Source organism: Fulmarus glacialis, unplaced genomic scaffold (genome assembly GCF_000690835.1).
Source record: "Fulmarus glacialis isolate BGI_N327 unplaced genomic scaffold, ASM69083v1 scaffold24652, whole genome shotgun sequence".
NCBI lineage: Eukaryota > Metazoa > Chordata > Aves > Procellariiformes > Procellariidae > Fulmarus > Fulmarus glacialis.
In genome coordinates, this window is record NW_009196289.1 from 25,901 (window position 1) to 35,663 (window position 9,763).

General features: G+C 37.6%; 1 pseudogene; it reads left to right on the top strand.

Moving 5' to 3' along the window:
* The first annotated feature begins 3,201 nt into the window (after positions 1 to 3,201).
* Positions 3,202 to 4,706, top strand: LOC104072645 (annotated as a pseudogene).
* The last annotated feature ends 5,057 nt before the right edge of the window (positions 4,707 to 9,763 follow it).

Genomic DNA, 9,763 nt, shown 5'->3' on the forward strand with positions numbered 1-9,763 from the left:
ATAGATGAAGCAACTTTAGGATAACTGATGTTGCATACAAAATACTTATCAAACTAGTGTGATGTTCAACTACTTTGCTGTGGAGTTTCACTTCCAATTCTTCCTAAAGAATGAGGATCAGTGACAAGGATGCTGCAAGTAGAAGTAGATTTTTATATCCCGTATGATTTCTGAATTACCGAAGTCAAATGAATATTGGTTGCACCAGGGAAAATAAATCTCAAGCAAGCACAGCTACAGTAATCTGCAAATCGATGATGTAGTCCAAGGCTGTGTCATTTCTCCTTTAGATCTCCATTTCACATGGAGTCAGAGAAATATTCACCCAGAGAGTTTTGTCCACTATTAGAAGTTACATGCAGTATGAGATTATGTATCGCTGGCAGGTTGCTGGGAGGAGAGTGGAAGACAAACAAAATTTAACTAATATTTAAACAATGCTTAAAAGAACTATTAATTGCATATTTCATGACCATAAGAAATATAAGCTATCAAGCATAGGAAGACACTAGCCACCCAAGGCAAATTGACCACAAGACAAATACACAAATACAGAAATAGATATTTCTGGTAGGAAGATCACATTCTACACAAAATCGGTTTGAAACTAAGGGAAATACAGAAAGACTTATCTGTGTTTCACCATTAGATGTGTTTCTGGTCTCTATGCAGATTAAGCCGTGTGGAATCCAGTATCTTTATATTAGCCGTCAGTAGCTGGTTTGTCTGTGTGATGGTATTCCATGTTAATGTACTGTGATAGGTGTAAATAGTAAAATAAATGTACATGGATCTAATGTGAAAATCTCAGGCTTAGAAATAACAAACAGATAGCAAAAAGTTCCTAAAATAAAGTTTTTCAAGAGGAACTTCCATTTTGTTAAGCCAGCTAAGTGAAGTGTGCACTTATATACAAAGAAACCACAGTTATAGGAAAGGAGAAAAAAAACTAACAGCAGTTACCCAAAAAGGATAAACTAACATTTTTTTAGAGAAATTATCTCATTAGATGGTGTCTATCTCCTTGAACCTTAAAGTAACTCAGACTGTTCTTGTACAAATAAAACCTAATCCCTAGCATCTGACTGATTCAATGAAGAGCATTTGCATTTCCAGAATCATTTGTTTCAGTATTGGAGACTCACATGAGACAAAGAACCTACATCACTAAGTTCCTTAAGGTTTAAGGATCAAGGAGGAAAAAACACAAAAGGTTTCCACTAAGATATGAAGCACTTTAATGACTTTGACCAAAGACGCAGGAAAGAAGACAAAACATATCCAAAGGCTGAATAGTCATATATAGTTATTGCATCCTTGTTGATACGTACAACGTCACATTAATATCTACTGTATCTGGTGTGGGTTGGACTCTGTGTAGCACCTGTGTACATTAACAGAGTTATGGGGAAAACCACTTTTAAGGGAGAATACACACTGGAGGGGAAGAAATACCCATTGGCTTCTGTAAAATTCAGCAGCCTCTTGAATTTGCTGGTACCCAGTTAAGACATCAGGAATTATCAGTATCTTAAGACAAGAGGCAGATGTTCAGTGCCATTAACAAAGGCAAATGGAAGTTAGGAAAAAACCTGTAGCGAAGCACCAAACTTAAAGCCTTAGGAGGATCAACTGTTGCAGCCAAGTATTGTGAATGCTGGTAAGTAAAGGGTCCTGGAAAAGGACTTGGCACACAGTTTTTGTAAGGCAAGACGTGACTTACACACATTAGCATTTAAACCAGGCTGTGCTGATGATTGGGGTGATCCCTGCATGCTGCACAGAATCCATAGTCCCTTGGGAAGAAAAGTGAAATCAGTGGAATGTAGGTTTGTATGAAAAAATTTCATTAACAGGAAACGGAGCTAGACATTTCTGGGATGCAACACTCATGACTAGGCTACAGAGCCTCCTCATTAAAACGAAGAAGAGAAAACACAGCAAGTATGAATACGTCATATTCATACACAGTTAGCACTGGTAGCCAGTGCCCCAAAGGGACTTGAACTACAGCAGTATTAACGAGTGTCATCATTTAACCTGTCAGCAACCAAGCACCACACAGCTGCTCGCTCACCCTCCCCACCCCCCGGTGGGATAGGGAGAGAATCAGAAGGGCAAAAGTAAGAAAACTCATGGGTTCAGATAAGAACAGTTTAATACTTGAAATAAAAGAATAACAACAATGAAATGGGAAAAAACACCAAACAAAAAGAGAGAGAGAAACAAAACCCAGTAAAAATGAGTGATGCAACCGCTCACCACCTGCTGACCAACACCCAGCCAGTCTCCAAGCAGCAATCACTGCCCCCCAGCCAACTCCCCCCAGCTTTATATACCAAGCATGATGTCATATGGTATGGAATACCCTGTTGGCCAGTTTGGGTCAGCTGTCCTGGCTATGCCCCCTTCCAGCTTCTTGTGCACCTGGCAGAGCACGGGAAGCTTGAAAAGTCCTTGACTACCATAAGCACTACTTAGCAACAACTAAAACATCAGTGTGTTATCGACATTATTCTCATGCTAAATCCAAAACACAGCACTATCCCAGCTACTGGGAAGAAAATTAACTCTGTCCCAGCCAAAACCAGGACAATGAGAGTGAACTTCATTTTCAGAAGTTCTAGCTTGGCTCGGCTGAAAGGTTTTCTTTGTGTGAGTTTGTTTTGTTTTTAATTAGCAAATGCTTCAGTTCTGTTTTTATTTGGATGGGTTTGAACAGCTTGCCTGCAGTGCACCAGTGGTTCCTTTAGAAGGGGTCAGTGATGCTGCTTAGCAATAAAGTCCTGGATTTTTTAGGCTGTGAGGTCAGATTCTCAACTGTGTTCAACACTGGCTTACCATGTTGTCCATCCAGAACACAGCAGAGCCCCAATGGCTTACTTCAGATATAATGGTTGTAATTAAACAAGTTAAGCTTAGGAAGAAATTAAGTGTGTAAAAATCTTGGTCCTTGTTTTTTAAAAAAAAAAAAAAATTAGACTAAACCACTGAGTATTCCCAAGTACAATGAGGAGCTTTAGAACTTCCATGATTCTATGAACATAGCATGTTATGCAATCCCCATATGTAAAATCAGCAGAAAATATCAGACAAGTATCTTTAGGTGACTACATCAAGTAACTGGCATAATTTCAGAACTGATTTTCAGATATCTGTTATGTCTGCAAAGAGGGACATCGGTTGACTGAAGCACCCAAAATGTCTTCCGGAAATCCTGGCTGTTTGCCACTTCAGAAAGAAGGCAAGGCATCAGAAAAAGAAGAAAATTTAAGGTGGATTTGACACACCATTTCCTCTATGAACTGGTAAAGATAGCTATATTCAGGAAAGGATCTTGGTCTACTGAGAAAGACAGAAGTGCTGAAGTGCTACTTTTACTAATCACCAATTCTACCAGCAAATAGTTCTCTTGTACCTTCCCCTAGGCCTACTGAGTCTCTTCAGCAAAGTTAAACATATTTCTAAATAAACTAAGCTGCTGTGTTATACTAAGCATATGTTTCTTCCTGTTACTGAAGGAAATAAGTGGTTGTGGAGTAGATTGGGATGCACTTACTATGCTGCTATACTTTTCAAAAAGAATAGGATGATTATTCTGCCAGAAGGGAATAAAAAATTTGATTAAGTTAGTGATTCTACTGAAATAAAAATAAAGGATTTTATCTTACTGAAAAAACAGTTTCTCCAATGACACTCCACAAACAAAAACCACCAAAAAAGCCAATCTCTTTATGCTCCTACATGACTTTGGAACCTCACTACATCCCAGAGCACTGCACAGATTAGAAGACAGTTCCCAGCCCTACATTAAGATAAAGGTCCCGACATATTTGAGTATCAAAATCATTGCCAAACCAGAAGGGCTTAACAGCAATCAAAAAAAGTCAGCCCTGTCTTGTCTGCTTACCAGAGTGGCTGGTGACCATAAGTTCATGTGTGATTCAGGCTTTGTCACACTTTGTCTCCCTATACAGGTGTAAGAGTGAGTATGTTTCATTTGCAACTAAGCAGATGGTTAAGGAGAACAGTTTTCCCAATATTCTGTTCAGCTTGATCACAAACCACACCACTTGGAACTAAAACATTTAGAGCAGACTGGTTTCAGTTACCTCAGTTAGGAGTTTGAGTTTATTCTACAAAAGATGTGTAGAATACATATATTCTACCCATATCCTTATCCATACTCCCTGCCTCTGAAGCAGTTAATCTTTACTGGCATTTCAGAGGCAGCTCTTGAAAAGTAAGAGTTTGACTACTGGCTCCGAAACCGAAGAGATCTCAAACTTCTTTTACAGTTAAGACTAAGAACAGTCCCTTATAACACAAAATACAGAGCTAAGCACCAAAAGTATAAGCCAGATGCTTTTATGCCTTCCTGTACTTACACAGGCCATCTGTAAAGGCAGAAAGATCTTGGTGCAGGAATACCTTGCTCAACTTTTCCCACCTCCAAAGATATCCACATACTGGTCATTGAAGGCTTCCTGCTTTATAATTACAAACCACTGTTAGACCTATTTGACATACGCTACTACTTGGCAGTTCCATACAATGAATGCAAAAGGAGGAGAAGTACACGTAACTACACTGTTCCTGACCCACCGGGTCTCTTTGATGGACACGTCTGGCCCATGTACTTAAAACACAGGAAAGAAATGGAGGACAGCAGCGTTGATGTTGTTTATTTAGATGGACTGTCTTAGTGGGAAACTGTCTTAGTGAGGGCAAGGAATTTCCATATCTGTCATCTTGCTACTGCACGGTTACTCTTCCTGCAGGCATTACCTATTCTTCGGACAAAGTGCAGGATATCTTGAAAGTCCTGCAGGATATGGATCCTTCAAAATACTGACCACAAGGTTTTAGAGATACCGTTTTCAGGAAGTTTTCCTATTCCTCCCCTAATCCATGTATGATTATTTCATCCGAGCTCTCTCTTCTCTGAGAGCATCCTGGAAGTTTCCGCACACTTGTCATATTCCACCCTCACATTCCCCTCCCACATCTTTAAAAAACACAACAGAAAATATGAAAGCAATCTCTGGTTACAGGGCTATCACGTGAACTTTTCCTCTCCGTCCCTTTGCACAACTTGATTGTTTTTCTCTGATTTCCCTTCACATATTAAATGTTTATCCTACTCTTCAGGTAAAATTAAATTATTTCCTGAAGTCTGATAAGGTGCTTAGGCCTCACTGCATAATATCCATACTATCCTCTTTATCCCAAGTCTGTTGGCAACAACCTTCAGTCATCATTTAAGAATCCTGTCCTAATAGCTTGAGCTTAAATGTCTTCAAGATGTCTTCTTAGATGTCTTCAAATGCACCAATCTGCACCTCAAACAACTCTCCCTTTAAGTGCAACCAGCATGGTCAGGCTGCTTCTGTCAAGCTTGTCACTAGTTATAGCCAAACTGTTTAAATGCTTAGGGAAAACAAATGCAACACTGTCAGTGGCAATTAGCCAAAAGAGGAAAAACCAAACAAAACCTCTTTCTTAGACAGGTATTCTAGATACAAGGCAGTTAAGGATTAGACAGGACTAGTGGAGCATCTAAAAAAGGCCTTAAAACGGATCTATCCTAGAGAAGCCTTTTTTACTCTACAGAAAAGGCTCAGAAATAATACCCTGAAGTAGCATCTCAGAAATTTCTCGTGAAATGGCATTCTCTGTTTATATCTATCTGCTTCCTGTAGCATATGTATAGCATTACAAACCATTTTAATAGTCACTTGAATGAAGATTTTTCTAGTTTTCTCCATCTATGTAATATTAAACATAAAAACAGTCCATACAAGAAGGAATACTACATTAAAAGCTGGAAGAGTAGAGACATTGTATCTCATCCTCTGAACAAATACCAGCTAAACTGTGGGAAAATACCTGAAAGATCTCTAGGTATCTCAATTGTTCCATAGCATACATCCATTGTAAGACATCACACTATACATTAATAAAATGCTGACTTTAAAGTACATCAGCATCTGACTTTCTATGGCCACACAGACTGAACAGGTATCAGGGTCAAGCTTTGAAAGAGAAATCACTTAAAGCTAAGGTTTTCAAACTCTAATTTTCAAAGGCACAAAAGAGATTAAATATTCAAATTGCAAAAAGGTTAGCTGTAACGACACTTAACACATTTCAAGTGTCAGAGGCAAGAAATTAAGTGACAAAATTAAAAGGAAGGGTTACTTCCACAGACTGATAAGCAGGCTTCACTGGTAATTCAGTTTTCAGTTGCTCACATTTCTGTAAATGGCTAAGCAAAGCAAAGCCAGGCCATGTTTTTCCTCCAAGCAGTCAGTTTTTCTCACCATACCAAAGTCCTGAGACTGTCTAGAACACAGAAAGCAATCTGTCCTTTGTGGCCAAAACCAAAGTCCTCAGCCTATTCTATGGAAAGACTGCTTGCTTTCTTGCTCTTTCACACCCAAAAGCTTTGCTTTGTCCAAAGGAAAAGCCTTTTGTCAGCTCCTCTGTTCAGAAACTTCAAAGGTTAAGGAACAGCCTTACATTCTCTGTTCTCTTAGACAGCCATGCTTCCTATCAGCATTATTCCACATTAAACCTGAAACATTAACTAAGTCAGTCACTTCCTTAATGCCCTTCTCCGGCATTATGCTCAAGTGTCTCCTTGTTGAGTTTTTTGTTTTTCATTATAGTTAATAGAAATAGGAGTTAAACCATAGTTCACCATGCAATTACACTCTGTCCTGTTACATTATGGCAGAAAAAACAAGCCATATTAATTTTAGAAAAAAAAAATCAAGTTATTTCCATCATGACTTTTAAAAACCTTTTACTAATCTAAAGAGATGGCTTAACATAAAATGAGAATGGAAGAAGTGGGAATGTTTGCAGCATGATAACAAATGAACAATTAAAATCAAACTCACCTTTTGAAGGTAATCACATATCAAGTGGCAAGAGGGATTTTACTCATGCATACTTAAAACGTTCACAACTACTGAAAGAATGAAATTACAGAGTGGTGATTATACGGTTTGTAGTGTTGCTTAAGATGCTATGGAAAGTTTTTATAAATTGCCTGCCCCTCCTTTTAAAGGAGTGATATTTATTACATTATTTATGGAGAGTTTTCTTGCCAAATAAGTTTTTTAGGTAGTTACTTTAAAATTATTTACTGAACAGGCAAGTACTCTGCAAGGTCAAGTGGATGCTTACCTGCAGCAGGCCTGACATTTACTCTAGCAGACTGTTCCACTTAACAGTTCCATTAAGTGAGAATATGTAATAAGACCACAAAAAAAAAGAGAAAGTCAGGAGCAGCTCATCCAGCTCTTTACTTTTGTCCATAAAGCTGTGAGATGACAGGAACAGTCCAATTTAGTTGCAGATTTTTTTTTTTTTAATTATTTCGTTAGATTCTGAAGTAGAGTTCAAAGCATTCTAGTGAAGCTGCAAAGTAACTTGCTTGCCAGACTTGTAGTTCCTGGATAATTACTATCTTCAGCAAGCTGGAAAACAAGGCTATTATAACTCAAAAGTTACTTGTTAACTTCATTGCACAGTAACACTCCATATAACATTATTCACATCAATTTTAAGTCTCAAAGTGAGACTAAAACTCAGGAGGAACACCTTACTTCTGCCTGTTGCATTTACACTCCTTTCTCCATTTTTCACTTTAGGCCAATAAATAGTACAGTTTCCTTCTAAAATAAGCCCTAAACATTATGTTGTATGAAAAGCAGTAAGAGATACTGAGTACATCTGCTAACAGCTAAATTGCAAAAATTGGGAAAACCCTCATTCTCCAGAACAGCAGGTTGTGGATTTATGGTGTTTCTTTTGTCTTCACTAAATCCCAAATTTGAGCTCTCTGCTCAGTCTGGATAATTAAACTTAACATGACACAGCAAGTTAAGGATTCTAGGACAGTTTTTTTTCAGGTCTTCACACAAGAACAAGAGTTATGCTTGCTTGAAAATTTTATTGACACAACTTGGTCCCAACACACAAAACAGCACTTGAGCCACAAAAGAAAGTGTCCAAACAAAGTAGACAGCTAAGAAAAGAATTTTTCTCCCCCCCATTCCAAGAAAAAGATAGTGCATAAATTGAGGGCTTCAGTGACATTTTTTTTTTTAAACAGACATGAATCTGAAGTAGTACATTTAATTGTTAAATTAAAGAATTTCATGGTTGTAATGTTTTTAAATCTGTAAGTCACATCATTCATTTAACCCTTTGGATAAAAAAATATATTGCAATTCAGTTAGCTATTTTGTTACACTATGAACACAACTTCTCAAAAGTATTATTCTATTACTTTCAAACAGCGATTTCATCAGAATCACACATGAATCCAGAAAAAAATATGCTGACCTCCATAAATGGTGTAACCACCACACTCACTTTGACAAGTATCATATTTTCCTCTGAAACAAAAACGTGGTTTTCTTTAGTACTCCAGATGACTTGTATCTGCATCTCATGAAAAATATAATTTCAGGTTGGTCTTTTCTCCAGTGCGTGCTTTTCCGAAACAAAGATCTAGACTGACCAGTGTTAACCTTATCAAACTTAAGGTGAAAGCAGATGTTCTTGCATTTAACTCATAAAAGCATTCCAAGAAAGCTTACTTCTAAATTTCTCTTTCTATAACAGTATGTCTGTAGAGGTTTACTAAGGACTCAAAATACTGTGCCATAATGCTCAGAAAAACTTCCAAGTGTTTCTCTGCATTCACAATGGCTATAAGCTCACTACTGGTAATACTTGCCTAAATTTAAAAGATTTTATAACAAAATTTGACTAGTAAAATTCTGTCTATAGCCATTATTCAGTGGCATTTCCTGTTGCTGGCTGAGAAATTAGAGCCTGTGTTCTATCTCTTGTACGTTACAATAGAACCCACCTAAAAAATACTCAGTTGGCCAGTGGAAGACCTCTAGTACAGGTTCTTTCACTACTACAAGCAATTTATTTGCTGCCTGGCAAATACAACCCATTGTAAATGCCATGGTTACCCAGAATGGGTATAAAGTCTCATACACTGGACATTTCTGCTAACTAGAGTTAAGGTCATCCACTGACTTAACCTCTCTTCCAAAGCTGGCCCTTTCAAAAGCCAACACAAGATACCACAAATTGAAAAAAGCTTCCAACACTAGGAGTAAGTTTTAGAATAAAAACAGACACAGCTAAAAGACAATACATCAAAGAATAAGCTTCCCATTTACTGAACATGCTTAAAAATAGAAAACAAGGTTAAGCAGAAGAACCTTAGCATTTCCACATGTAGTTAGAACTTTCCTTACAGGTGGAAATAGCATCAATACCTTCCATCACAAAACATTTTAATAAGACCTGCTCCATTATCTGTAATTTATGCATTAAATGCATATTTTAGAAATATCAGAATCTTCCTAACTTCATTTCTAGACACAATAAAATGTGTGTGTCTGTATCTTAAACTCATGACACCAAGACAGTCTTTTCCTTAACCAAATCCATGCCAGACTGGAACTAAATATAAAAGGGAAGCTTAAAGCATCCATGTCCTAGAAAGCTCCTAAATGGAACTGAAAGCTACACAAAACATTTAAAACAAGTTTTACAAAATATCCACATAATCTTCTACAGACGTCTTTAGACAAAAGAATTTCCAATGCAGTTACAAGTCATCTGAAAGGTCAGAGAACAAGTTTATCCTCTGGAGTACAATCAACTCCCTCACTCTTGTCACTTCAGGTCAGCGAGTTAAAATTTCTCAACAGGCTTTTGAAAG